The 6,285-nt window shown below is 34.3% G+C and overlaps 1 pseudogene; it reads left to right on the top strand.

Moving 5' to 3' along the window:
* Nucleotides 1-639: 639 nt before the first annotated feature.
* LOC131062672 (ribulose bisphosphate carboxylase large chain-like) overlaps nucleotides 640-6,285 on the top strand; it is a 151,358-nt pseudogene continuing 145,712 nt past the window's right edge.

The raw sequence follows: 6,285 nt of genomic DNA, 5'->3' as shown, positions 1-6,285 counted from the left end.
GGGTTTGTTACCCTATTGGTTGAGAAATTAATGTACTGGGTAAAGTTTACAAAAGTGAGTTTTCTATATTATTTTTACCCTAATTTGCATTCAAAATAGAATTCTTGAGCCCTTGCAGAGTGAAAAGAGAATTTCTAGTTGATTGTAGATGAATTTGTGCTGTGAATTGAAAGATTGAAGTTGATTCAAAGATTAGTAAAGGCAAAAAGGGTGTACATTCGAGAGATCAACTGGAAACCTTGCTAGCATGAAGAAACTGAGGTACTATTTTGTTAATCTCTCTCAAATTGAGTTTATCCAGAATGGCATTGTTGTCTAAGCATGTAGAGAGACTAATGATCACTGCTAAACCTATGGAGTCTATGGAAATAGACAAAATAGTGTCATATAATGCTTTCTCTCAAGTTCTTGATGGTGTTATGATAAAAGGTGATCTATCCAGTTACATTGACTATAAAATTGAGGATTTAGGATCATTATCAATTTATTCTCAACTGAAATCCTTGTGTGATAAAAGCGGCAAGATCAAACCCGAGTACATTAGGGTTTATGAAAAGGGTTTTCACAATGGCATATTTTCTTGAAGATTTTTAAGAAGAACATGTAAGAATAATTATTAGTTGTGTTCATGGTGAAAATATGTATCTTGAGAGGCCGCAAAAAATCACAAATGAGGCAATCCATGCAGTGACTGTTTTTTGGCAAACCAATGAATTTCCAAAGCTGAGGAAATTTTCAAAAGAAACTGTGGTAACACTAACTCAGACTGCCTCTGATGGACATGCGTTTTTAGTTAACAACATTATGGACCCAATAGTTAGACTTTCTACTATGGTCATTGGGTATAGGATATTTTATTCCAGTAGAATGAATAGTGTTCCATCTGTAGTTGTGCATACAACTTACAAAATGATTGCTGAGAATGCAGATTATGACTTATGCGGGGCTATAAGAAGTGAGTTGATGTTGAACCTACAATCAATTAAGAAAGACACTAGTCAAAAGTTCAAATTTGGGCAACTATTAATTGGTCTATTCTTTTATTTTTAGAATTTCCTACTGGGAATTGGTGACATTTAATGGTTAGAGGACCTACCGGTAACTGCTCAAATCAAGAACAACATTAAGGTTGTAAAGAATACATTCTCCACTACGATGAATAGATATTTTAATGAATTCAAAAAGAAGATGAGCATGAGGGTGAGGCTACTTGTAGGTATGGTGAAACACTTTGAAAAAGACAATCGTTTCACAGTCACCATAGACTTTTGTCTTATGGAGGCCGTAGAACCCAGGGAGGATGAAATGGATGAAATGAGTTATGAAGTCAATTATGAATTATTAATTGGATATGCCAACAATCTTTTGGCATCTCCCATGGATAAGAAGAAGAAATGACTAGGAACATATGAGGAAATAAATGCACTTGTTGAACCCAGTTCTGTGAAAGAGAAGAAGAAGAATAAAGTTGAGCAAGCACCTCCAGCAACAACTGATACAAGGGTGACACGAAGTGTCCAAGTCAAAAAGGAACCAACACCCAAAGTATATGCTAATAAGTAGACTATAATGAAGAAGAGAGGTAGACAACTTATTCTTCAAGCAGATTCTGAGGATACCAATGCTGAAGAGGAAGCAAAGAAAATGAAAGCAACTGGTAAGAAAGCCAAACTGGTAGAAGACACCTCACAACATGATATTTCTATTAATGCTTTATCTTACAAACCTATGACTGATTTTGAGAGAACTATAAAGACATTAGGGAGGAATAGGTTTGAAAATGTGAAAGAATGTTTTGATTCTTTGATGATGATCAGAAGCAACAAATTGTTCAAAAGGTAATCAACTACTTAGGTCAATACAATCGATTACCTCAGGATCTTAAAAATGATATTTCTGATTCTTTGTATTCTATTCTTGTAGATAAGTGGAAAGAGGTTATTGAACAAGATCAAGAAATAATTAATAGTATTTTCATTCAATATTTTCCTAAATTGTTTAGAGATGAATTATTAGCATCGCTTGATAATTTCAAAGGACAGTTTCACTGTAAGGAAAGAAGATTAAAGTTATTGAGTGGAAAGGCTCAATCCGTTGAAGTTGAACCTCATCAGATAGCTGAAAAAATTCAAAGGATGCATGAGCAAATGAAGAAACATATTGATAAACCTGATCAAACAGAGACTGGAGCCCCACCGGAGCTATAGCATGAAGAGTTTATTCAACCAGATATTGTATATCCTATTAAGCATAAGGATGGCACTGCTTCTCTTCTAGTTATCTTTGTAGATGATATTCAAAAAACCATTGATTTATTTGGTAATATCATTGAAGCTGTTATGTATCCATTACAATGATTAGTCATTATTGATGCATAGGAAGTAGTTGAAGCACCGATAATTCAACCTAGACTGAATATTCAACCTCCACCGGAAAAAGAACACCTAGTGGAAAATAAATTGCCACTGGTTACAATAGTTACACAGGAGAAACAAACACAGATAGAAAAAGAAAAAGAGAAACCTAAGAAAGAGGTTGAAGTAAAGGAACCTGAATAGAAAAAGGAGGAAGAGAAAGATAAAACAAAGGAGAAGATAGAAGATGAAAAGGTAAAAGCAATTGTTAGGAAGAAAATTGATGATGAGGATGACTCAATAGGCATCAAAGGGCCTATAGATGTAGATAATATGAGTACATCTGAACTCATGGAGATAGCTTGTATGATGCAATCTAGAGGTCAGAAGAAAAGATTAAAAGAGCAGAGGAAGAAAGTAGAAACTATTCAAACTACCATTGAGATTTTGTCAAGTCTTCTACCAGAGACAGACATTGTAAATTTGTCCACTCTTATCGGCAAGATTGGCTAGTTGGTTGTTGATGCATCTGATCAACTGAAGTCCCTTGAAGAAGGTTCTTAGACTTTAGCTGAGAAGAATTTTAGGAAGAAGAGGAGAGAAAATAATGAAAGATATTGATACAAGGAAGATTGGTCTATCCCCGAATAAAGATCTTTTAAGGATTTCTATTGAAATGGGAGGAAGGGTACTAGCCTGTACATCTAATATTTCATTTTTCTACACTAATTTGATTAAGAGGCGAGAAGAGACATAAAATGAACTGGAAAGGATATGTACTACCTACATACCTTTACCGAATTCAGCCTTAGCATTTGGCAAATCAGTTGATGATTTGCAAAATCAATTAGATGTCTATGATTATGAATAGGCTAAGAGACTTCGATCCTTGAAAGAGGTAAAGAACTAGTTGAGACCCAAAGTGGACACCTTGCAACGGGCATACAAGGATGCAGAGGTAGTTTTGGCAACTCTAGAAATGAGCATAGTGGATGCAATGGAAGAGTTCCCTGTACAGGTTATGACAAGCATTGAGATCACTAAAACCTATTGGAAACATGGGAAAATGATTTTTCTCAGATGAAGATCACTTTCAGTGACATTTTATTGAAAATTGTAGTAAACACTCCTTGATAAAGGCTCTTACATTTTTCGTATATAGTAATTTTTGATGCAAATTTATCTATAATACATATGTATTTTACTTTTCAATTTGGCATTGTTGTAAAAGGGGGAGTAGAAATATGTATGTGTTGTAAAATTTTGTATGTATTCTTAAGGGGGAGTAGAAATATGTTTGTACAATTTTTGTAAAAACACTTAGTTGTAAAGTTGTAAAATTTTCTAAGTGTTGCCATTAATGCCAAAGGAGGAGATTGTTGGCTTGATGATGATTGTAATGGATGACTTCATGTGTTGTCATTGATGGCACATGTATACACACACATATGTTCACATTGTCATATTCATCTTAGATAAGACAAACTGATATTACTCCTAAGAACTTTGTATTGCAAAACCAGTATGATATGTATAGTAGGTTCAAACAGTTTTTAGGGTGTCTAACCCGTATATGTAGACAACCGGTATATACAAGAATGGCATGACACCATCTTGGAATTTTAGTAGAGATCATCAAAGAAGAAAATGTAGGACAATTGGTCTATGAATTTGAAGAGGTTAACTCTTAACCGACATCGATGTTCCAACTGGTTTCACTGATTGTGTGATGAGTTATCACTGGTCATGATGAGTTATCCCTAACCAACAGATTTTGCACCAATCTGTGATGAGTTATGTTAGATTATCCAAATACACTACACCTAAGAAATTGTGATATGATTCCAGAGCCAACATGAAATCTAATGTCTATATAATGACATTATGATGAGCCATATTTTATATGATGCGATATAGAAGTGTTAAGTTGTTGAAAGCATTGCAGAGTATGTTGGTGATGCAGTTTTGAGTGAGCAGAAAAGGATCTACTTAAGCAAGTTGTGCTACTTCTAGATCACACCACATATTATTTTCTAATCAGTACAACAGTCAAGTCCCCTAACTGGGTAAGCTCTAACAAGTTTCATTGTACAAATCCTCTAACAATGTGATCCATTAATTTGGGTTTGAAATCCTCTACCGAGGTTACACCTAATAGGGTACTACCTTTAACAGGGTATAGCTCATAACAGAGATTTGGGATCTTTAACAGGTTTCGCTTCTAGAAAAGCAACCTTTGTAGACCTTAACTAGTTAGTTACCTATTACTATAGATATTTAACTTGTGACTTCCATCTCACCATGGTTTTTCCCAGTTGGGTTTTCCACATATAAACACTTGTGTTATGGTGGAAGTTTTACTTGTTGTGGATAATTTAATATCATTTTGGATTGCATGCATAGTGTTTAGTAGACTAATTAAGTATCTCTATCGGTTTGTGTTTAAAGTGGTATTGTTTTTGCTATTATTGATTCACCACCCCCCCCCCCCCCCACCCTCGCTCAGTGCTTTATAAGTCTATCAAGTCCCTCCCCAACACATTCAACACTGTCTCAATTACCTTCACCATCACTTGTGCTTTTGAAGTGAGACTTAGGTGACAATCAACATGGGGATATCATTTTATGACACTCTTCCAAATAGATATTATTATCTTCAAGATGATCCCATGTATGGGTTGTAGAGATGATTGCCCAACCTCCACCATATTACATCTTACCCAACCCCTACCCAAAAAAGGATGACCTTGATTATTAAGTCCTCGTATAAAATCACACTTAGCCTTGACCAACTCTCCACATCCCTAATTACATAATCTCCATTTTTCAACTCGGCCCCTTTATTTGCCAAAACAATTGGTCACATTATTTTATTACTGATATATATATATATATATATATATATATATATATACATATGATAGATTTGAATGTTCCCCATTTTTCCAATATATTTCTTAAACTATGACAATTGAGATTTGAATTTCCAATTATGAATGTGACTATTACATACAATACTAATGCATAACTAGGAGTTCCCTTCCACATCTATCTCTTAAATACCAAGCTCTGAATAGAGCCTTAAGCCTCTCAAGAAGATATCCAATTTGGCTTGATTATTTGTTGTAGGATCGATATTTTATTCCAATGTCTTTATACACTTCCCATTACTGTCTCTAATAATATATGCAACCCCTACTCTTTTTGGATTCCTTTTAGCAATGTCATCAAAATTAAGTTTGTAACTCCCACACTCTAGCATGAATCACTTGACATTATCACTTATGTTTACCTTAATTGATATGTTTTTTCATGGTTACTTTAGTGTATCCTAAGTGTTTTGAATGTTATTGTCCCATGATAAATAGAACTTTATCTAATTGTTTTTTACTAAAGTGTCAACTGCCTCACATATACCTTCTTAAATTTTCCTTATTACTTCTTCCACCTTCATTACCTCGTCACTAATATTTCTCCTATTCCTCTCTTTCTATACTTGCCATATGACCATATATGTGGCAACAATCCTAATTTCACCCCACATCAATTTTTTCGCTTTATGATAATCTTAGAGGATCCGGTTAATACTGAGAGGGGGTGTGAATCAATATTAACAATAATTTTAATCTTAAAACTTGAACTTATAAAATTTCTTCAAATCAAACATAAACCAGTAATAAAATATTTACCATTACCGGTAATCACTCATAACCAACTGTTAAACTGGTTTATCAGAATAATTCATTAATCGTTCATCAATGTGCATAAACGAAAAGTAAAATATAACAGCACATAAAAACATTCATCATATGAACACCATGTTTTTCACATGGAAACCCAAATAGGGAAAAACCACGGTGGGAATTGGTACCCACAAAAATTGTGCACTCTTTCCAAATGCACCTTGTTAGGAGCCTATCTCGGTTAGAAG

The sequence above is a fragment of the Cryptomeria japonica genome, chromosome 3 (genome assembly GCF_030272615.1).
Source record: "Cryptomeria japonica chromosome 3, Sugi_1.0, whole genome shotgun sequence".
Taxonomy (NCBI): Eukaryota; Viridiplantae; Streptophyta; class Pinopsida; order Cupressales; family Cupressaceae; genus Cryptomeria; species Cryptomeria japonica.
Note: the sequence above shows the minus strand (reverse complement) of the source record. Positions and strands in the feature narration are given on the sequence as shown.